General features: G+C 44.6%; 1 protein-coding gene and 1 long non-coding RNA gene across 9 annotated transcripts in view; both read left to right on the forward strand.

The window, feature by feature from the left end:
• The window catches only part of LOC135207906 (probable acyl-CoA dehydrogenase 6), an 86,274-nt gene that overhangs the window by 17,172 nt on the left and 45,579 nt on the right, over positions 1–23,523 (forward strand). The window lies entirely within an intron of this gene.
• On the forward strand, positions 1,611–9,840 carry LOC135207953 (uncharacterized). The gene is made up of 3 exons (XR_010313088.1): positions 1,611–1,711; positions 2,338–2,612; positions 9,734–9,840. It is a non-coding gene; the product is annotated as an uncharacterized LOC135207953 (long non-coding RNA).

Consider the following 23,523-nt stretch of genomic DNA (forward strand, 5'->3'; position numbering starts at 1 on the left):
GCCGGATCCACAAGCGGTAGCAGTAGACGCGTTCCTCATGAACTGGGAAGGACTGGATCTGTACGCCTTCCCTCCCTTCAAAGTGATACACAAAGTATTAAAGAAGTTCGCGCAGATCCGAAGGAACCAGAATAACCCTGATAGCCCCGTACTGGCCGACGCGAGACTGGTTCGCAGAGATGTTGCAGTGGCTAGTGGAAGTTCCAAGAACCCTTCCGTTGCTTCCAGATCTGCTCAGACAGCCCCACTTCAAACGGTATCACAGGAATACCCGCGCTCTTCAGCTAACTGCCTTTCGACTGTCGAAAAGCTCCTTAGAGCAGAGGCTTTTCGCGAGAGGCAGCTAAAGCTATCGCCAGATCAAGAAGGGCTTCGACCATCAACGTCTTTAAAAGACATTGTGGATGCGACTTACTGGAGGTGTGATTTAGTTTTCGCATCGCGCTACTAAGGACGTTAAAGTGACATATGAAAAGTGTTTCTCTCTGGGTCCTTTTTTATCAGCTGATACAGTGCTGGGGTTGGGAACACATAACAATCCTTAGAAAATTTTGTATTTGATATTTTATTTTTTTGATGGTACATAGATCTACCTTGTGAGACGGGTTGTTGTTTTTCTGCTGACTAGAATGTTGCTTGTTGGCGTACGGGCATCCTTGCTTGGGTCGTAGGGAATCGAGAGAAGTCTTACTGGCTAGATTGTACACAAAAAAATTTTATTTTTATTTTTAATTTTATTTTTATTTTGTACTTTTAAGTGTACGAATGTTTGTGATTCGTGTTTGTGGTTGTTTGCAAGGAGTTAGGGGATAACTTCTTGCAATCTTAGAACTAACATGGTTAGGTTAAGGTATCGGGATCGTGTTATACTCCTTGTATAAGGTTTCTTGTCAAGTAAGGGATAAGCACCCATTGACATAGTCCTTCCAGGATCTGCCGAGTAAGCGGATAAGACCCCTTTGGCAGACCCACAAGACTCTTAGCCATAGATCAATATCTCGCTGAGGCTCTTGAGACTGACTAGACTCTGGATTGTATTCATGAAGTCTTCAGTCTAAACAGGTAGGAACCAAGGTTTTTATTTATTTTATTACCCACAACGATTGTTGTGATTCCTGTTTGAATCTATATTTCGCTGTCTCTGTCCCCCACCTCCAATGGTGTGAATCAGCTAAGTATATATCTACAGGTAAGTTGAATGTATAAAAATTATATTGTTATGATACAATAAAGTTTTTTATACATACTTACCTGGCAGATATATACGATTTATACCCACCCTACCTCCCCTCAGGAGACAGGCGGGGGGTATAGAAAAAATATGATAGAACATGGGAATGGTTCCTAGTCCTGCCACCCAGCGGCAGTAAGTAAGATCACCTGACCTACCGGTAGCGTGTGCGCGAAATTCGAATTTCGTCGGACGACGGAGTCAAATAGCTAAGTATATATCTGCCAGGTAAGTATGTATAAAACTTTATTGTATATAACATATCATTTTTCGACAAATTTTAATTTTTTCACAACAGTGTACATGAATTAAGCTTGGGAAATATATGTCCTCTGAATTATTTGCAGAATATGGAGGCCTTGGGATTGGACCACAAGTAATCAAACAGCATTCGGAGAGGCAATCGGATATGCCCGTGCTTTGGGAGTTGTGATGGGGGTTGGTGTGCAAACAGATTTTGACAACACCAGCTCTTGCTAAGTATGTCATCTCTTTCTTGTTTTAGCGTCTGATCAATATTTTTGGGATGTGTTATTTTGTTATTAAGGTGTACAGCATTTGCCTTTATAGAATATGTACACTGACAGTGATAATCTTAACTAATTGGAAATTATTAATCTCCAGTAATGCTTTTGTTTGCTGACATTCTGCACTGGATATGTTAACCTTCACAGTAATCATGGTCATGATTTTTAGTGTGTCAGTACATTAAAGCACTTGTAATGACATGAAGTTACATCCTCCTGTTAAGTTTTATTGATTGTTTGTGACCATTAATGATTTTAAAATAAAAATTTGTCCACACGGTGAACTGTAAGATGTAACTGGACAAGCCTTAAAAGACTTGCCTAAGGGGTGTTTTTCTCACATGTTTGTCACATTCAGGTGCATGTTGAAGCATTAAAAATAGGTTAAATACCCAGCACCAGAACAATTCTTCTTGTGTAACAAGGAGACTGAGCATTTAGCCATGTGGTGGCATGTTCAGCTATTGGTTTGACACAATAGATTGTAAGAGCCAGAGCAATGTTTACATAGTTTCACAAATGCAACTTGACAGTCTTTAAAGGAATAAGATATCCACAATACAACTTGAAACATTTCAGGTTTGGAAGTGACTACCTAAAGAGAGAGTTCTTGGTTCCAAGTATTGCTGGAGATGTAGTTTAGTTGCTTGGGGTCAGTGAGCCAAATGCAGGGTCAGATGTGGCTGGGCTGATGACCACTGCTCGTCGTCAAGGAGATGACCTGATCATCAATGGTCAGAAGCTGTGGATTACAAATGCCTGGTCTGCTGACTGGATGTGTCTACTGTGTAACACAAATCAGGGACCTCCCCACAAGAATAAATCCCTTGTAATTGTCCCCATGAAGTCACCAGGTTAGAGCTTTCTAATTATTGACAGTACAGTTTCCAAGTCAAGATAATCGTGGTATGAAAGAAAAACCATTTAAATTTTATACATTCAACTTCCCTGCCAGATATATACTTAGCTATAGACTCCGTCGTCTCCGACAGAATTTCAAATTTCGCGGCACACGCTACAGGTAGGTCAGGTGATCTACCTGCCCTGCCCTGGGTGGCAGGACTAGGAACCATCCCCGTTTTGCAACTAAAAAAATCAGAATTCTTCTTGTCACGCCCGGACCATCAACATTGTTGTTGGTTCCTCTCGATTGGTTTTTCTTTTTTCACCGGCAATTGATCTTCTTGACCGACTTTTGGTGACGTATCTGGATTGTTGGATTGGCATACGCTTTTTGTGGACTGTTTTGTGGACTTGATTTTGGAATTTTCTTTAATAATGTCTGACTCGGTATGGTTGTGAGACGTTGTGTGAATGAAGGCTGTATAAGGTGAGGTTGCCGAAAGCTTCGGTAGACCCTCACACGGTATGCAAGAGGTGCAGGGAGTATGAATGTTCTTTTACTATACTTGTAAGGAATGTGAGAACTTGAGTGAGAACGAATGGAAGAATCTAACTAATTATTTAAAAAAGTTAGAAAGAGAAAGAGTGAGGAAGGCTTCTCATAGAAGTTTAAGTAGTTCTAGATCTGAACTAATTCCAAGCTTGGGATCTTCCCCAAGGGTAAGTATTGCTACTTCTCCTTCCATTGCAGCCCCTTCTCCTATTGCAGAACCTGTAGATCCAGCAAAAGAACTTGCGGATCTAAAAGCAGCCTTCAAGTTGATGGAAAACAAATGGCTGCCATACAAGGTAAGGCTAGTGATTTTTCAGTGGACAGGATATGAGTGTCCCCAGTGTAGTGGAGGGGGCATCTGGTCGGCTCAGCAAACGCTCCTAGGTCTAGACCTCTTCCAAGCTCACATGCCCAGAGGAGAAGGAATGTCGAAAGCCGAAAGGAGGTTGTGGAGAATCCCCACCGATCAGGTGTCCCTTCGGCGGTTTCTGTGACACCCCAGACTGCCAAGGACCGCTATTGTAAAGCGTCCTACGTGAGTGTTTCTCGTCGTCGGGATCTTCATCACCGAGACGTGATTGGAGAGATTCAGATCGATCTCGGCCTCTCAAGAGGAGTTGGAAGGCTCCGAATATTGACTCGAGCCCTGAAAACTTCCCTGAGGGGTCTCCATCGGGAGTGAAGAAGGCAAGAAGAGCCATTCTTTTCAACTAGAGTGAGAAGGAGGCAGGAGGTGGAGGCTATGGACTCTCCCCTCCTCCTTCCCCTCCTCCCGAAGAGGATAAAGAGGAGGCTACAAAGAGGTTCATGATGGCGATGCAGGAACAGATTTCGTCGTTTGTAGGAGTCCTGTCAAAGGAGCCTCCTAGAAGGAAAGACACTCCCTTCCTATTAAAAGATCCTCCAGACGTATGGAGGTATCTGCCTCCAGGATCGATACTCCTACTCGAGGTGGAGGTTTCCGGTACGAACCTGGATGAAACGATCAGACGTCTGGCACCGGCCAGGAGTGAGGAGTCACCCAGGAGGCAGGAGCCAAGAGCCAAGAGTGAGGAGTCAACCAGGAGGCAGGAGCCCAGAGCCAGGAGTGTAGAGGCATCCAGGCAGGAGTCAGGAGTCAGGAGTCAGGAGTCAGGAGTCAGGAGTCAGGAGTCAGGAGTCAGGAGTCAGGAGTCAGGAGTCAGAGTCAGGAGTCAGGAGTCAGGAGTCAGGAGTCAGGAGTCAGGAGTCAGGAGTCAGGAGTCAGGAGTCAGGAGTCAGGATCAGGAGTCCGACTCCGGACTCCGGACTCCGGACTCCGGACTCCTCACGACTACTCACGACTACTCACGACTACTCACGACTCAGGACTCAGGACTCAGGACTCAGGACTCAGGACTCAGGACTCAGGACTCACGACCCTTGGTCAGTGTCGGTCCTGAAGAAGGGATATGTAATACCCCTTCGACGACAGCCCGCCCCTAACATCTACGCTCGGGACCTGTCAGCGAGGTACAGAGACCCGTTAATGAGAAAGACTCTCCTTCATATGGTGGAGCAATGTGGGAAAAAGAGGCCATCGAACTTGTGCAGGATCCACACTCCCCGGATTTTGGCAATCGCCTTTTTCTAAGTACCCAAAGGCATCGGGGGGGGTGGAGGCCAGTTCTGGACGTAAGCGCTCTGAATCGCTTCGTACAGAAAAAGAAGTTTCGCATGGAAAACGTCCCGCCTCTGTAATGTCGGCTCTTCGTCCAGGAGATTGGATGGTCTCTCTGGACCTGCAAGACGCATATTTTCCACGTTCCCATTCACCATTTGTCAAAGAAATATCTTCGCTTTGTAATAGGAGACAAGATCTTTCAGTTCAGGGCTCTGTGCTTCGGTCTGTCTACAGCCCCACAAGTATTCACCAACCTGATGGCGAATGTAGCAAGATGGCTTCACCTATAGGGGATAAACATCTCCCTCTACTTGGACGACTGGCTGATCAGGGCCAAGTCAAAGATTCAGTGTCTTGGAGGACTTAGAAGTAACAAGGAACATGATAGATTCGCTAGGGTTGCTCGTCAACCTCGAGAAGTCACAACTGATCCCCAGCCAGAACTTGGTCTATTCTGGGGATTCAGATGGATTCTCGGGGTTTCGGTATATCCTTCGCGAGAAAGATCGCACGAGGTTGTCGAGAATCTCGAGCTTCTTAGAGAGAAAAGAACAGCTCAGCGAGGGATTACCTGAGCCTTTTAGGGACCCTGTCCTCATTGGAAAAAGAAAAAAAGTTCTTCTCGCTAGGGAGGAGACTTACACCTTCGCCACCTCTTCCAGTTTTTTCCTCTCAAAGAGGTGGGTGGTTGGGAAGGACGGGTGTCAAACTCTCGGACATTCTTCCAACTTCCACAAGATGTAAAAGATCATCTGAAGTGGTGGATCCCTCCACTTCAAAAGAACGAAGGCGTATCGCTTGCTCTGCAGAACCCAGACCAAGTGTTATTTACCGACGCTTCGGCGTCGGGATGGGGAGCGACGCTAGGAGCAAGGGAGGTGTCAGGCACCATGGACAAAGGAAACAGGTGTCCTGGCACATCAATTGCAAGGAACTTGTGGCCATACACCTAGCCTTAAAGTTCATCGAAGAGATAGTCAGAGACGGGGTGATACAGATAAACTCGGACAACACCACGGCTCTGGCTTACATACGCAAGCAAGGAGGCACGCACTCTTTCTCCCTCTATCAGTTGACAAGAAACCTGTTAACCTGGACGGAAGAAAGAGGAGGCATATCTCTCCTCACAAGGTTTGTTCAAGGGATCAAGAATGTGGAGAGCGGACAGACTGAGCAGGAGAAATCAGGTCCTTCCCACAGAATGGACTCTACACGAAGAAGTGTGTCGAAGTCTTTGGTCCCTGTGGGGGAGACCTCACATAGACCTGTTTGCGACGTTCCTCTCCAAAAGAATAGAGATCTTTTGCTCTCTAGTGGAAGATCCGAGAGCTTCGCAATAGACCGCGTTTCTCATGGATTGGTCGGGTGTGGACGCATACGCCTTTCCCCCGTTCAAAATCCTGGGGGAAGTGCTCAGGAAGTTCGTAGCTTCGAAGAGCACGAAGTTGACACTCAATAGCCCCATTTTGGCCAGCCCAGGAATGGCTCACGGAGGTGCTGGAGTGGATAGTGGACTTCCCCAGATCGCTTCCAAACAGACACGATCTACTCAGACAACCCCACTTCGAGAGGTTTCATCACAACCTCCCAGGTCTCGCTCTGACTGCCTTTCGACTATCGAAAGACTTGTCAGAGCGAGAGGCTTTTCTCGCAAGGCTGCGGGCTCTATCGCTAGAGCCCGCAGAGCTTCGACGAGAAGAGTATACCAGTCAAAGAGTGGGAAGTCTTTAGGAGGTGGTGTAAGGGTCAGAAGCTGTCCTCCTCCAGTACCTCTATAGTGAATATTGCCGATTTCCTCCTCTTTCTGAGAGAGGAATCACACCTATCTGTCTCGACAATAAAAGGATACAGAAGCATGCTGTCTTCAGTATTCAGGAATCGAGGCCTGGACATTGCTAACGACAAAGATCTACACGATCTAATTAGATCTTTTGAGACTTCGAAAGCAGCTACTCCTAGAACACCTAGTTGGAATCTAGACGTGGTCCTGAAATTCCTTTCATCGGATAAATTCGAGCCTTTACATCTGGCGTCCTTCCGCGACGTCACTAGGAAATGCTTGTTCCTGGTGGCTCTCGCTACAGCCAAGAGGACGAGCGAATTACACTCTCTGGATTCCACGGTGGGGTTCAAAGGAGATGCTGCCATCTGTTCTTTCCAGAATGTGTTTCTGGCAAAGAACGAAAACCCGTTCAAAACCTTGGCCCAGAAGTTTTGAGGTAAAAGGCCTATCTAACCTGGTAGGCAGAGAGATAGAGAGATCTCTCTGTCCAGTGAGAGCTCTTAAATACAATTTAGAGGAAGAGACAGATGGGAGCTTGCCAACAAGGTCTTTGGTGTGCGGTGAAGAACCCCAAAAGAACTCATGTCCAAGAACGCCTGTTGGCTTTCTTTGTGAGAAGCGTTATTACGGACGCTCACAAGAACTGGCCTCGGAGGAATCCTTCGGTCTTCTAAAGGTCAAGGACTCATGAAGTGAGGCAGTAGCAACGTCCTTAGCGTTCCAAAAGAATATGTCTCTAAAGAATATCATTAGAGAATACATATTGGAGGTGCAATTCAGTGTTTGCATCTCATTATCTGAAGGATGTGAGAGTGACCTATGAGAAGTGCTTCTCGCTAGGTCCCTTTTGTATCAGCAGATACAGTACTGGGTCTTGGAGCAAAGACTGATCCTTAATTTTGTGTTTTTATCGTACATAAACCCTTCTTGTCAGATATGTGCTTGGTTTTCTATTAGCAAGCTCACTTCTGTCGCACGGGAGCAGAGTGTCATTGCTGGTAGGGATCAAGGGTATGTATGACTAGTAGGGGAGTACGATTTTTTTTGTGTATGATGTAATGAAAGTGTAATTATGTTTCGAGTTTTTGGTTGTTTGTAAGGAGTTCGGGGATAACTCCTTACAATCTTAGAACTAACATGGATGTTAGGATCAGGTGATCGGGATCGGTTTTGTGCTCCTTGAACAAGGTGTATTGTCATGTTAGTGGAATAGCACCCAATGACAAAGCCTTTAGGCTCTGCCGAGTAAGTGGATAAGACCCCATTGGCAGACCCACAAGAACTCTTAGCCATAGATCAATATCTCGCTGAGGCTCTTGAGGCTAAGCAGACTCCAAGGCAGTAGCCGCAAAGTCTTCAGCCTAATAAGGTAGGAACCAAGGTTTATTAATACCTACAACATATGTTGTTTTACCTGTCTATTTCAGTTGTTAGCTGTCTCTTAACCCACCACCAATGGGTGCTAATCAGCTAAGTATATATCTGGCAGGGAAGTTGAATGGTATAAAAAAAGGATATTGTCATGTTACAATAAAGTTTTATACATACTTACCTGACAGATATATCGATTTAATGGCCCACCCAGCCTCCCCGCAGGAGACAGGTGGAAGAGAAGAATTCTGATTAGAAAACTGGGATGGTTCCTAGTCCTGCCACCCAGGGCAGGGCGGTAGATCACCTGACCTACCTGTAGCGTGTGCCGCGAAATTTGAAATTCTGTCGGAGACTACCGGGGAGTCTATAGCTAGTATATATCTGTCAGGTAGTATGTATAAAACTTTTATTGTAAAACCTGACAATATCCATATTACTCCATAATGATTATTACTTCTATATTCACATTCAAGTCAAAACCACTGAAGAAATTTAAATACAAGGTTAACCCCCTTAAAGTTACTTATTATTTTTAACAATGTGTCAAAAAAATTTCCAGTTATTTTATTTAATTAATTGAATATATAAGTTGTTTGCATACTATACATCTTAATTTTAACAATTTTTTTTTTTTTTTAATTTTTTAGAAACTCAATTTGAGACCTTTTTATGCTCATTAATGAAGCATCTCATACAAATTAAGTACTACTATACCTATTTTGGTCTATCACAAGATATCTCGTATGCTTAGTTTTAGTAATTTTGAAAATAGGCAATAAATAAAAACCAAAACAAAAAAATGAGAAAATAAAAGAAACTGATTTTCAGTCACCACTGGAGAGCTAGTAGTGGTGCATACTTGGCATAAAACTTCCCTAAAAACAGGCAAAAAGAAGATAATAAAACAAATGAACAAACTCAAGGTTGCCGGTTACTTGACATACCTCAACATAGTCATGGGATTAGCAAACAAAAGACAACAGCAACATGATAAATCAATAATACAATGTATAAACAGCCTAAAATGACAAATAAAACAACCAAACTTCCCTTAAAACAGGCAAAAAGAAGATATAAAACAAATGAACAAACTCAAGGTTGCCGGTTACTCGACGTACCTCAAAATAGGCATGGGATTAGCAAACAAAACATGACTGCAACATGATAAATCAATAATATAATGTATACAGTCTACAATGACAAATGAAACGACCTAAACTTCCCTAAAACACAGGTGAAAAGCAAAATACAAACAAACAAACAAAAACAATAAGGATGACCAGGGAAGTGCTACTTATGACATGTTAGTAGTACAAAAAAAAAAAAAAAAAAAAAAAAAAAAAAAAAAAAAAAGACGACGACTTCCAGCAGCAAGTGTAACCACTGCCAAATGTTCGATATAGCATTAGATATCTCAAAGAATCCTTGAAATAACACTGTGGATCACAAAAGCAATCTTTGTAATAAGTCCTATGTTAGCATTCAACTTTATTAAGGGATATCCTGTAGTAAGTCCCAAAATTTGTAGAACACTGTTACAAGATATCTCGGGTTAGTCTTGTAAGGCATTAGTGCCAGTTCATTCAATTAGATTTTTTTTTTTTTTTTTGTTTTTTTTTTTTTAGACCACAACTTATGAGGACTGGTTTGCCTTTACACACATCATTTGAAGAAAGAGTTTTACCTGGAAACTGTGAATCATTTATGACCATTTAGAGAAAAGAGTGTTCTATTTTAAGACACTTGAGAATTGAAAATTCTTCAGGTATTGTCTTTTCAGGTGTTCATCTAACAAAACTCATTGATAAACTGGGTATGCGGAGCTCTGATACGGGCCAAATTTTCTTTGATGAAGTTCGTGTTCCTGCAAAAATATCATTGGAGAGGAGGGAAGGGATTCATTTACCAAATGCATGGGGTAAGCATCATGAATCTGTGACCAATTTTATGAAATGAGACAAGGAATGAAAATACAGAATTACTCTAAGTCAGTAGCCAGTGACACTAATCCTTTTAAATTCGCATTAAGAACCCGACATGTTTGTGCTCATCGTATTTTTCATTCTCTTCTGTATAGTGTGTATTAGAATGCACAGGTATTATGAGAATGTGTAGGGATTACCATTGTCGTTTTATTAGCAGTATGTTTATTACATGATAAATGTGCAATAGTGGTCTATTGTGAGCGTTAACAAATGTGAAATTCAGTCATTTTATCCTGTAAGGCAAAGTAAGCATACTAAAATATTTGCAATTATCTTTGAAGGGGTTGGATATTAATTTTCCTGTGCATACTGTTATGGGAGCTTTTAGATATTCATTACTGTATAGCAGCATCCTTTGAGAATTTTATTTGGTTTTCATATGTATTTTTTAATTTCTTTTAAGTTCATGAAGCATTTCTCTCTTGTTTAGTTCCATGGCAGAGCGAATAATGCTATCTGTGATGGGCTTGAAGCCTTCAGAGTTATGTATCCAAGAGACTATTAAATATACCAGGGAGAGGAAGGCTTTTGGAAAATCAATTCTAGACAATCAGTATGTGCATTTCCGACTGGCAGAGCTGGAGACAGAGGTAGAAAGTCTGAGATCATTGATATACAAGCAGTCGGTAAGTGCCCTTATGATAAATTTCCCTTCAGCATTGTTTTCTCTAATTTGGCCAAGGAAACAACTAACAATATGCCCTTGCATGGCAGTATAGATGTGCTACAGCGTATTGCTGGTATATCTAAGGCTCCTAACACTATCTTTCAAACTCGCCAATACTATCTGGTTCATTGTATCTTTTCTTGTGTTGATTCTGTTTGGTTCTTATTAAACCTACTCAAGGTTTCACTTCATCTAGGTCTTTTAAAAGTAATTTTTGTTAACCCTACTCAAGTTTTCACTTCAATCCAGGTCTTTTAGAAGTAATTTTACTCCTTGCTTCCCAATCTTCTCTATGCTTTGTTTTTTATTACTGGCTTTCCCCCATTTTATCTTTAACTCGGTTATTTGCTCATAGTAGTAAGAATTAATCCATTAGGCAAGCCTTTTGAGTCTAGGGGTTATGAAATACCATAAAACAATTTAAATGTGGTACAGAGGACTATTAGTTTAAAACTAATAATAATAAAGTCATGGTTACAAGGATAAAATGTCATGTCTATGTTTATGGTCTGTTCATATGATTATTCCAAGGAAAAAGTTTCTTGAATTTTAAGTTTTGCAAAATTTATTATTACGTAATGATCATGACATATGACATATTAGAAGTAGTGTGTTTTAACCCAGAGGTTTGAATTAAACTCAGGGCCTCTTATGCTAAATATTATGAAGGGAGGCTGTTCATGTCATGGTTGCAATTAAAATCCTTTTGGAGTGGTTCAGTGTTTTGAAGAAGTTATTGAGTTGCAGAAAATAAAACTATATTCCAACATATAATTGTTCATTGTATATAAATTTTGAATTGGCTATTTATATATACATTTGTTCATGAAAACTTACCTGTCAGATATATATATAGCTGTATTTTCTGAAGTCCGACAGAATTTTAAAAACTTCCGACACACGCAGTGGTCGGCCAGGTGGTTAGTACCCATTCCCGCCGCTGGGAGGCGGGTATCAGGAACCATTCCCATTTTCTATTCATAATTTTTCTGTCGCCGTGCTGGAAACACCTGTTTCCAGTACCTCCGTCTTAGATTTTGGAAACTCATTGCCGCTAAGTATCCTAATTGTCTTTGTTAATTTACTTGGATTTGTGGCTAGACATACGCTATCTTAAAATTGAATTTGAATTTGATTCATTTTTGCATAGATATCTGAATCTAGTTAGGCTAGTTTCAGAGGGTGTTTGTCTGCAAAGATAGGGTGTGGCTACCGAAAGCTTCGGTAGATCCGCACTTGGTATGCACGAGGGGTATGGGTCTTGCTTCTTTGTTGAGATTTGTCATGTAAGGAGTGTGAGACTTTGTCTAATCCGTAAGGAAGACGTATGATTCGTATGTACGCAATTAATCAGTAAACATGTCTAATTCCGTAAGGAAAAACGTATGATTCGTATGTACGCAATTAATCAGTAAACAAAAGTCAGGGTAGTGAACCTGCTAACCTTCCTGTAGACTTTTTTTTTTGCCTAACCCTGTAGTATGGCCTACGGGTTATGAATATGTCTGCGAGAGGTGATCGCTCTCCTTCATTGTTGTGAAGAGTGCTACTTCTGTTATTGTTTCTCATAACCCTGTAATGTTGCCTTCGGGCCCTAAACAGTGTCTGTAGAGGTTATTGCCCTTTCTCTAATACTCTTTCGATTCGTATCTTAGAATCGAAAGTGCTTGCTTTAGAGAGCAATAGCGAAGTGGCTAAGTGCAGTGACAGTGCCCCTTGTGTAGTGGAGGGTGCGTTCAGATCGGCCTTATTTCGCCTCTAGGCCGGGACCTTCTGCTTGACTCCCAGGACCCGGGGAGAGCATGTCGAAAGCCGAAGGAGGGTTACGAGGAACCCCCACCGATCTGGCGTGCCTTCGGCAGTTCTGATGAAAATCCCCAGACTGCCTAAGTGCGTGCACGTGCACGAATCCTGAAGGATTGCTTTCTCGTCCTCCGAAGCGTCCTCCCCGCGCAGGGGTTGGAGCTTTCGGAAGGACTCGCGCCCTCTAAATAGAAGTTTCATACATTCAACTTACCTGTCAGATATATACATAGCTATAGACTCCGTCGTTCCCGACAGAATTTCAAATTTCGCAGGGGGGGCACTCGCTACAGGGGTAGGTCAGGTGATCTACCGCCCCTGCTCTGGGTGGCAGGGCAGGAACTATTCCCGTTTTCTAATCATAATCTCTCTGTCGCCGGCTGTATCAACATTGTTGTTTACTCCTCCTGACTAGAATTCGTTTTTCGCAAAGCTTTTGATCATCTCTCGCTGATATTTGGTGACGTACTTGGATCGTTGTTTGGCATTCGCTATCGTGGACTGTTTTTTGGACTTGGTTTTTGGATTTTGTGAATATGTCTGATTCTAGTGTTAGTTTCAGAGTGTGTGTGAATGAGGGCTGTAAGGTGAGGATTCCGAAAGCTTCGGTAGATCCTCACACTAGTTGTAGAGGGTGTAGAATGGTTGAATGTTCAATTGAGAATACGTGTAATGAGTGTGAGAATCTGAGTGCACAAGAGTGGAAGAATCTAACTTCTTACTTGAAGAGTTAGAGAGATAGAGAGAGGAAGAAAACCCATAGAAGGTCTGCCTCTCATGATTTACTTTCTAGCTCTGTAGCTTCTTCCTATGATGATAATGACCATTCTGTTTCAGCCCAGTTCACAAATGGCTAATCCCTCTAGTTCGGCTTCGGAAATAGCAGAACTTAGAGCTTCCCTTCAGAAAATGCAGGAAAAGGTCGCGGCTTGGAATGTAAGGAAATGAATGTGGCAGTGATATTAGTGTCCCCAGTGTAGTGGAGGGGCGGGGGCGTCTGGTCGTCTCTGCGACGCTCCCAGGCCTAGACCTCTTCCAAGCTCCTGGCCCGGAGGAGAAGGAAAGTCGAAAGCCGTACGGGGGTTGTGGAGAATCCCCAACGATCAGGGCGTCCCTTCGGCAGAATCGATCGTATCGACTGCTAAAGACCGCTATAAGAGGGTCCTACGAGAGTGCTTTTTCGTCGTCGAGTTCGCCTTCTCCGAGAAGAGGGTGGAAGGAGTCGAATCTTTCCCGTCCTTTGAAGAGGAGTAGCAAGAGCCTGCCAGGCGCCAGGCGCCTGCTGAACATGAGATCAATTCGAGTCCCGAGCGCTTCTCGGAAGGAGGAGCTCCTTCGGTAGTAAAGAGGGCGAGAATACAGTCAGACTCTGGGACTAGAGGAGATCCTAGAGCGCCTTACAGATCTCCCTCTCCTGATTCGGAAGATTCTCAACCAATAAAATTTTTGTTAAGAATATGCAAGAGCAATTAGCCTTGCTAGTAGGAACTCGTTATAAGGAGCCTACTCGTAAGAAGGATGATAGGCTTCCTATTAAAAGATCTAAAGAACTATCTCCTGCCAGGCGCGACGCATCCTTCAGGGGAGTTGTCGCACAGGCGCCATCTCTGGGGGGGGCGGTGCGTTAGGCAGCGAGAAGTAGGAAAGGAAGCTACTCCTGTCAAGAGTAGGGCGCCAACCAGAAGCCAAACTCCGAGTAGGCGTAACGAGCCAGGACAACATTCAAGATCTTCAATCAAGCGCCAAGAGCTGGGTGAAGAAGAAGATCCTGTTAGGAGTAGAGCACTTATAAGACGGAAAGCGCCTACTAAACATCAGACGGATACTCCTCCCAAGCACCAGGGAGTATTCTGAACTAAATACTCTCCCAGGCACCGGGGTATTTCCGAAGATTATACTCCTCCCAGGCGCCCGAGGAGTATTCGGACCTTAATACTCTACCAAACGCCAGGAGTATTCTGAACAAAATGCGCCTAATAAAGGCCATACTCCTCCCAGGCGCCAGGAGTTTTTTTACGAAGCTTGATACTCCTCCCAGGCGCCAGGAATATGCGGAACTTAATACTCCTACCACGCGCCAGGAGTATTATGAACACAATGCGCCTACGAGGCGCCAGGCGCCTGCTGAAAGCAGGAGTATTCGAGGCGCTTTGCGCCTGCCAGGCGCCAGGCGCCTGATGAAAATGCGCCTGCCAGGCGCCAGGCGCCTGATGAAAATGCGCCTGCCAGACGCCAGGCGCCTGCTGAAAGCCAGGAGTATTCGAGGCGCTTTGCGCCTGCCAGGCGCCAGGAGGATCCCAAGCACGCTACTCCTCCCAGGCGAGATCTCCTGCTGGTACACCAGCCGCATTCCTCGTATGAACCTGACACCGGAAGAGAGTAAGAGAAGAGTCAGTAGAAAGGAGAGAGCCTTCTCCTTCCGAGCCTCTTAACCCAGAAGATGCATCGGAGGATGAAATGAAGGAAGGATCTTAATTATAAAGTCCTTTCGTCCCTTCTGTTGCAGAAATATGGAGACTCTTTGACACAGCTGCTCCCCCTTCTCCACGTTCGCAGTTTTCGAGCACGAAAAACACTCAAGTCTTCCTCTTTCCTTAAAATGAAGCCTGCCATTTCTATGAGGAGAGCGCTACAATCTCTTGACTCCTGGTTCAAGAAGAAGAAGGAGTTAGGAAGGACGGTCTTTTGTATGCCTCCCGCCAAACTTACAGGGAGGAGAGGAATTTGGTACGAAACGGGAGAGGATATGGGATTGTCTCTGTCCCGTTCAGCCGAATCAGATTTCTCGAGTTTGGTGGATTCGTCTAGAAGGCACGCCTTGAATGCAGCAAAGGTTACATGGGGGCTTTCGGAAACGGACCACCTCATCAAGGGTCTATTTCACACCCTAGAAGTTTTTAACTTCTTAGATTGGTCCCTTGGGGTTGGTTCTGGCCAAGAAATCTCAAGAAATGAACAACTCGACCCAGAAACCCTGAATTGCATCCTAGCTTTGCATGATAGGCTGTTCAGGATGGATCAGCTGAGGTATGCTCGCTATATGGTGCAGGAGTTTTAAAGAAAAAGACGGTGCACAGGTGCTTTCCTCACAAAGGCCGTCTCGCATTCGCAGAGAGCCGCCTTATTGTTTTGCGCCTCTCTCTGAACACCTTTTCCATCGCAGTTGGTGAAGGACATCGCACATTCTCTGACGGAAAAGGCCACCCAGGATCTCCTTAGACAATCATCAAGGAAGAGTAGGCCTGTGGCTAGTGAAGAGAAGAAAGTGGCTCGCCCAGCTCAGAAACAGCCCTTTCGAGGAGGTCTTCCAACTAGACCGATCGCCAGAAGGAAGTCAACTGATAAGAGGGGCAGGTCTTCCTTCCGTGCCTTTAAGAAAGGGAAGTGAGAGTTCTGTCCTCCAGACACCCGTAGGAGCCAGGCTACAGTATTTTGCGAAAGCCTGGGAAGACTTAGGAGCCAACACTTGGACGATGTCGATTATCAAGAAGGGGTATCGCATCCCATTCAAGGACATTCCTCCCTTGACAACATCTCCGAGGGAATTGTCCGCCAGATACAGGGACCAGATGATGACGGACACTCTTCGTCAAATGGTGGAACAGATGTGGGAAAAAAGAGCAATAGAAACTTGTACTGGATTGCAACTCCCGGGGTTTTACAACCGCTTGTTTCTTGTAACAAAAGCCTCGGGGGATGGAGACCGGTACTGGACGTAAGTTGCGCTGAACAAATTTGTTCGAACAACAGAAGTTCAGCATGGAAACGTCTGCCTCAGTCCTTGCAGCACTACGGCAAGGGATTGGATGGTGTCCATAGACCTTCAGGACGCATACTTCCACATCCCGCCCATCCACCATTCGTCGAGGAAGTACCTTCGATTTATGTTCGAAGGCAGAAATTATCAGTTCAGGGCCCTGTGTTTCGGCCTGTCCACGGCTCCTCAAGTCTTCACAGACGTGATGAAAAATGTAGCGAGACACCTACACTTGAAAGGGATAAATGTCTCAATGTACCTGGACGACTGGCTCATCAGAGCCAGGTCTCAAAAGCAGTGTTTGGAGGACCTGTTAATAACACTGGAGTTGACAAAGTCTTTGGGACTGATCGTGAACCTCGAGAAGTCTCAGATGATCCCCAGCCAGAACGTGGTTTATCTGGGGATTCAGATGGATTCTCGGGGTTTTCGAGCTTTTCCATCGCAAGAGAGACTAAAGAAAGGCTGTGCCACAGTATCGAACTTTCTAGGGAAAGAGCGCACTTCGGCGAGGGAATGGCTGAGCCTTCTGGGAACCCTTTCCTCGCTCGAACAGTTCTTTCTCCTAGGGAGATTACATCTTCGACCGCTTCAGTTCTTCCTAAGAAGAAGTTGGAGTTGGAAGACAGGTCAGCTATCGGATACGTTTCCAATATCGGAAGAAATAAAACACCATTTGAAGTGGTGGTTGCCTTCCACTAAAGGAAAAACAAAGGAGTGTCCCTGCAAATACGGAACCCAAGCCTGGACATTGTTTTCAGACGCCTCGGAGGCGGGCTGGGGTGCAACATTGGGACCCAGAGAAGTGTCAGGCACCTTGGTCGGCAGAACAGGTGTCATGGCACATAAATTGCAAAGAGCTTTTAGCAATTCACCTGGCGCTAAAGAGCTTCGACACTTATAGTCAGAGGCAAAGTCGTGCAGATAAATTCGGACAATACGACAGCTCTGGCTTATGTCAAAAAGCAAGGAGGGACGCACTCTTTGCGCTGTACGAGCTGGCACGGGATCTACTGATTTGGGCGAACAAACGGAAGGTAATTCTTCTAACAAGGTTTGTTCAAGGGAGAGGAATGTGAGAGCGGACAGACTGAGCAGGAGATTCCAGGTCCGTCCCACAGAATGGACACTCCACTCAGAAGTCTGTCAGAGCCTGTGGCGCCTTTGGGGGAAGCCTCAAATAGATCTTTTCGCCACATTCCTCTCCAAAAGGATAGATACATTTTGTGCCCTGGTGGAGGATCCCCGAGCGTATGCAACAGACGCCTTTCTCCTGGACTGGTCAGGAATAGACGTTTAACGCTTTTCCCCCGTTCAAGATTCTGGGGGAAGTAGTCAGAAAATTCGTGGCATCCGAAGGAACCAAGATGACTCTGATCGCTCCGTATTGGCCAGCTCAAAATCTGGTTCACAGAGGTGATGGAATGGACAGTGGACTTCCCCAGATCTCTTCCAAACAGAACAGATCTGCTCAAACAACCCCACTTCGAGAGGTACCATCAAAATCTACCCAGCTCTTGCTCTGACTGCCTTTCGACTATCGAAAGACTCGTCAGAGCGAGAGGGTTTTCTCGCCAGCAGCAAATGCAATTGCTAGAGCCCGCAGATCATCTACGAGACGAGTGTACCAAGCGAAGTGGGAAGTTTTTCAGAAACTGGTGTAAGTCGAAGAAGCTGTCCTCTCCAGTACCTCTGTGACCGAAATTGCAGATTTCCTTCTGTTTCTTAGACAAGAGTCGCATCTCTCGTACCAACTATTAAGGGGTACAGGAGTATGCTCTCAGCAGTCTTTAGAAACAGAGGATTAGATATCTAACGAATGACAAGGATTTGCACGACCTCATTCGTTCATTCGAAACATCTAAATCACGCGAACCTAAGGTTCCAAGCTGGAACTTAGATGTGGTTCTTAAATTTTCTTTCATCAGAGGAATTCGAACCACTTCACACTGCTTCGTTCCGTAATATCACGAGAAAGTGTTTTGTTTCTGATGTCTCTTGCAACGGCAAAAAGAATCAGTGAGTTGCACGCCCTGGAATCAAGAGTTGGCTTCAAAGGAGACTCAGCAATTTTTGTTCATTTCAGTCCCTTTTTCTGGCCAAAATGAAAACCCTTCGAATCCCATGGCCCAGGAGCTTCGAAGTTAAAGGACTTTCTAGCTTGGTGGGCAGAGAGGCAGAAAGATCCCTGTGCCCAGTTAGAGCTCTAAAGTTTTTATCTGGACAGGAAGAAGCAGTTGGGGGGTTCGCAGAAAAGTCTTTGGTGCTCAGTGAAAGACCCCAACCCCGAGAGCAATGTCTAAGAAACGCATTAGCCTTCTTTGTTGAGAAGTGTTATCACAGAAGCCTCATAAGAAGTGTGATGATTCGTTTAATCTCCTAAGAGTGGGAGCCCACGAAGTTAGAGCAATCGCAAACCTCGGTGGCGTTCCATAGAAATATGTCACTAAAGAACATTTTGGATACAACTTATTGGAGATGCAACTCTGTGTTGCATCCCATTATTTAAAAGACGTACGAGTTACGTTATGATAAATGCTTTTCGTTAGGTCCGTTTGTGTCAGCACAGACGGTTCTGGGTAAAGGAGAAAGCACCAATCCTTAAAATTATGTACGTAACCCTCTTGTCGGATGTGTTCTCGGGTTTTCGGTTGATGGGAGTGTCAGTTGTCGCACAGGCGGCCTTCACTTCTCTTTATTTGAAAATCGAGTGACATCTGACTATTAGAGGGGTACAAAAATTTGTTATTTTTGTATGTATGATTTTCGAGTTTGTGGTTGTTTGCAAAGAGTTTGGGGATAACTCTAGGCAATCTTAGAACTAACACGGGTTAGGATCGGGTGATCGGGATTGGTTGTGTGCTCCTTAAATTAGTGCGTGTTGTCATATAAGCGGATGTGCTCCCATTGACAAACGCCATTTAGGATTCTGTCGAGTAAGTGGAAGAGACCCCATCGACAGATCCAGATTCTTGGCCACAGATCACTATCTCGCTAAGGTTCTTGAGAGAAGCAGACTCCTAGGCGGTAGCCGCACGAAGTCTTCCATCTAAGAAGGTAGGAACTAAGGTTTATTTATACCTACAACATATGTTGTTTACCTGTCTAGTTCAGTTAGTTAGCTGTCTCTTGCCCTCCACCAAAGGGTGTCAATCAGCTATGTATATATCTGAACAGGTAAGTTGAATGTATGAAAATGACATTGTTATGATACAATAAAGTTTCATACCATACTTACCTGGCAGATATATACAATTGAAGACCCACCCAGCCTCCCCGCAGGAGACAGGTGGAAGAGAGATTATGATTAGAAAACGGGAATAGTTCCTAGCCCTGCCACCCAGAGCAGGGCGGTAGATCACCTGACCTACCTGTAGCGAGTGCGCGAAATTTGAAATTCTGTCGGAACGACGGAGTCTATAGCTATGTATATATCTGCCAGGGTAAGGTAAGTATGTATGAAACTTTATTGTATCATAACAATGTCATCTTTATAGAGAGGACGCTTCACGTCCTCTCTCTCTCGTTATGCGTTCCAGTGAGAAGTAAGAAGGCGAACGTCGCCTGATCACGTGTACGTCTTTCCACCGAGAAATATGAAATAGAAGTCTTAGTAGCAGGACGCTTTTGAGAGCGGACGTCCGAGCTTTGTTACTGTGAGAATAAGAAGGCGTTCCCTCGCCAGTCGCCCCTCGTATTCTCACACGATCAAAACCCTTCTCCTGAGACTGTTTTCGTGCAGTCGGATTTCTCTCCGAGATGTATCTCGCTTGTTTTGACGCCTGTTCAGGAGCGTGACGCTTTTTCTGCACGCTTCTTTTGACGCTCGGCTTGGACGGGACGTTCGGATGGAGCAGCCGCGCGGCGGGTGCACGCCAAGCGCGCACCAGTGGACGCCGAGCGCACGCCAGTGGATACCGAGCGCACTCCGCGCGCGCCAGTGGACGCCGAGCGCGCGCGCCAGCGCACGCCAGGTGTGTCGCCTGGCTGAACGTTTCTATTGAACTCTTCAAGCTCTTGTTTACGATTTGGGCCTCAAGAATTTTTACCTCTACCTTCGGTGATACCTTTTACCTCACATGCAAAAGAATGAAGTAAGCAGTGCTTCGGAGGAAGCTTAAAGTGAACAGACAACTTCGTCTTCGAAACCCAGCAAGACCTCGGGTTTCGTGAATTCAAGAGGTCTCTGTCAATATTATATTGCTTTTCGCAAAGGTGGATGGAGTTAAGGAAAGCTCTAGGGAAGATCTCGTTTTCTCTACCGCAGTCAAGACTTTGCGATAAGGCAGTTACGGGTTAGGTAAAGGCTCGATGTCCTGCACGTCAGGACTCTCGGCAATGTTTCAGTAGGATTCTTGCAAAGGTACTCATCAAAAGGACGCTCTTCAGGAAAGCGCAAGATAGGACTTCTTTTGCCATATCTGCCAATAAATTTTAAGCTTTAGCAGGCTTTAGTTGTGATACGGGAGAGGAAGCTGGTTGGAGAATTTCTTCCTCTTCCCCAGGATAATTTTGCAAGCTTTTTAGCCCATCTGAAGGGTTTTTCAGATGATAGGTTTTTTGTTAGTTTCTAGTCGGGGACTACGCTGCCGAATTGAACATCGTCGTTTCTACCTGCCGTAAGCCTAGTCTCTTAACAGGATTCTTGCCCCTTCCTCGTTTGAGACGGAATCGGAAAAATAAAATGCTCGACTTCCTGGATTACGTTTTGTCAATTCAGTGACTTTCCCCCCCCATTGACATATACTATCGTTTTGTCAAGTAAGTGGGTATCCCCTCATTGACAAAATATCTCTTTGTCCCGTAAATGGGTTAGTTCTCATTGACAAACATCTCATTAACTTGATATTGCGTAAGCGAATAAGCTCTTATTGACAAGATTCGGAAGAGCTCTCATTCGTCATTCGCAGACTCTTACAAGAAATAGACTTGTAGACTACGTCAATGAAGCTTATGTCCAATAACATAAGAAGCTTGAGCTGACGCTTCGATTCTCTTAAGTTTTGTTCATGAAACTTGCCTGTCAGATATGTATGTAGCTGTATTCCAAATTCAGCTATATTATATATATATATCTGCCAGGTAAGTATGAACAAACTTTATTGTATCATAACAATATCATTTTGCCTTGCGTTATTTTATTTTGGTTGGTTCAAGTCATATACGCTTGCTGTAGTTACCTCTTCGGATGGCAACCGAGAGTCTATTGTCTATTTTAAGGACATTTAATCGTTACTCCCTGCAGCCTTCCAGGAGTTTCCGATTTATCTTTTACCGTTGTATGGTAGTGTTTTCTGACCGACACAAACGCATCTATATATTTAGCGTTTTTCTGTTTCGCTTAAATATCCAGCTTGAGAGTCTCTGCTCAAAAAATAACGGACCTATTTCTTCGTAGAATAGGGTAGCTGGCAACCCAGACATAAAGTTAAGAGACGACATTCGTAAGCTGCTGGCTGCTGCTGTCACGCTGTGTCTGTCCTCCAGTCCCAACCGAGGCCACACCAGTAACAGATCGTGCGCTGTCATGCCGCGGTAGGTTTACGTCTCTCTCTCTCTTGCGGGGATTGACTGACTAACCGATCTCTGTGCTGGCGGTTACGTCTCTCCTGCGGGATTGACTGACTAACTGTATCTCTGTCCTACAATCACGGACTTTAGCCTAAGATTGAAGGGATTTCGTTACATGAATGAATAAACGTTGCATTCGTTTTGCCTTACTATGTTCAACAGCAGTTATCTCTTAATCCTTTCGGTGCTCGTTACCGCACGGTATAGAACTACGAGTCTACCGCAACATTGCACTTTTATATGCTCTCCTGCTTAGGCAAAACGCAGCCTTATTAGGGAAGTAAGCATACTCGGGGAGGGAATGATGAGCTTGCTGGGGACCATTTCTTCCTGAAGAAGTTTGTTTCCCCGAATAGACTGCAATTAGATCACAGTTTTTTTCCTACCGGGAAACAAATATTATTCAAGATCTAGGAATGATTCTGAACATCTCTCAGTGCGTCTATCACCTGAGGTGATAGAAAGAAGGTGCCGGACATCTGGATAGGGTTTCAATGTCCTGGATCTAATCTGAAAGAAGTAAAGCGATTCGGTAGTCCCTCCAGTCCTCGAAACGAGTTTTTGGGAACCAGTGGTCCAAGTCAACTCTGATATTCCACAGCTCTCTCATATCTTAAGAAGTATCTTCTCTCGTCCCTGTTCGAGTTTACGAGAAAGAGCCTATTATAACAAACAGGCGTAGAATGTAACGATCCTCTAGAGGTTCGTTACAGGATTGCAAAAGTCCGTTACGATCTTCTCGATCGACGGCAGCAACTATTGACTTCCGAGTGGAAATATTTATTTAGAAGTAAGTTGAGAGTTTGTGGAGACTTTAGGGACGCCCTTTCATTCTTCTCTTCGATATGTTGAGGACGAAGAGGCTTCTTCTTCTCTGCTCCCTTATTCTCGATCCGGGATCGGTACCATTAAATGCCAATCCTATGATATTGAACGGGATGGATGGATGTTTAGTCTCTTTTTCCCTTTTCAATCGTTTAGGAAATGTAATAAGAGGATTTATGACGTCACAGGGAGCGACAATGACGCTGATCGCCCATGTTTGGCCTTCAGGATCCTGGATTCACAGAGGGTCACATACTTCCTAGTTCACTTTCCAAGGACCTTTCCGAGAGAGTCGGTCTGACTCTTAACTCGAAAGGTACCTATAACCTCTCCGCTCTGAGTCTGACTACGTTCAGGCTATCGAGATGTTGACAGGAATAAGATTACCGTCTTCCATTTCCGTCTGAAGAATGGGATAAGCTGGCAGTCACAACTATTAAAGAATACGCAAATATGTTGTTGACGGCCTTTGGGCTCAGAGATTTGCGTCTGTCAAACAACAAACCCCTTCACGATCTTTGAGTTCTGTGGAATCTCGAATCTCGCTCACCATCTACTTTTTTGTCTCACCTGTTTTCTCGGAGTCAGACACTCGTGCGAGATCAGGCGACATATAGTAGCCCTGAGTTTTCTTGTTGACGAAGTCGGTTTGCGTTTATACACCCCGATGATCGTGTAACATGAGGACCAGGTTGGACTGTCAGGCATTCTTCCTTCGGGACTGAATCGCCTTTTTGCTCCTCGCTCCTTTCTCTGGCACCAGAAGCTCGAGTCAGGAGTTGATTCGCTGACGACGTTTGGGTTGCGTTGATACACCCCAAGGTTTGCTAGATTGAATCGCACAGGCAGTCCAGACACTCATCCTTCAGCGAAGAATAGTGCCTTATGGTCTTCAGGGTACAGCCTTGCTGTCCTTGATTCGTCTGACTGGTCAACTGGTCGGTCACCTGACTTTAGTACAG

The sequence above is a fragment of the Macrobrachium nipponense genome, chromosome 11 (assembly GCF_015104395.2).
Source record: "Macrobrachium nipponense isolate FS-2020 chromosome 11, ASM1510439v2, whole genome shotgun sequence".
In the NCBI taxonomy this organism is placed as follows: domain Eukaryota; kingdom Metazoa; phylum Arthropoda; class Malacostraca; order Decapoda; family Palaemonidae; genus Macrobrachium; species Macrobrachium nipponense.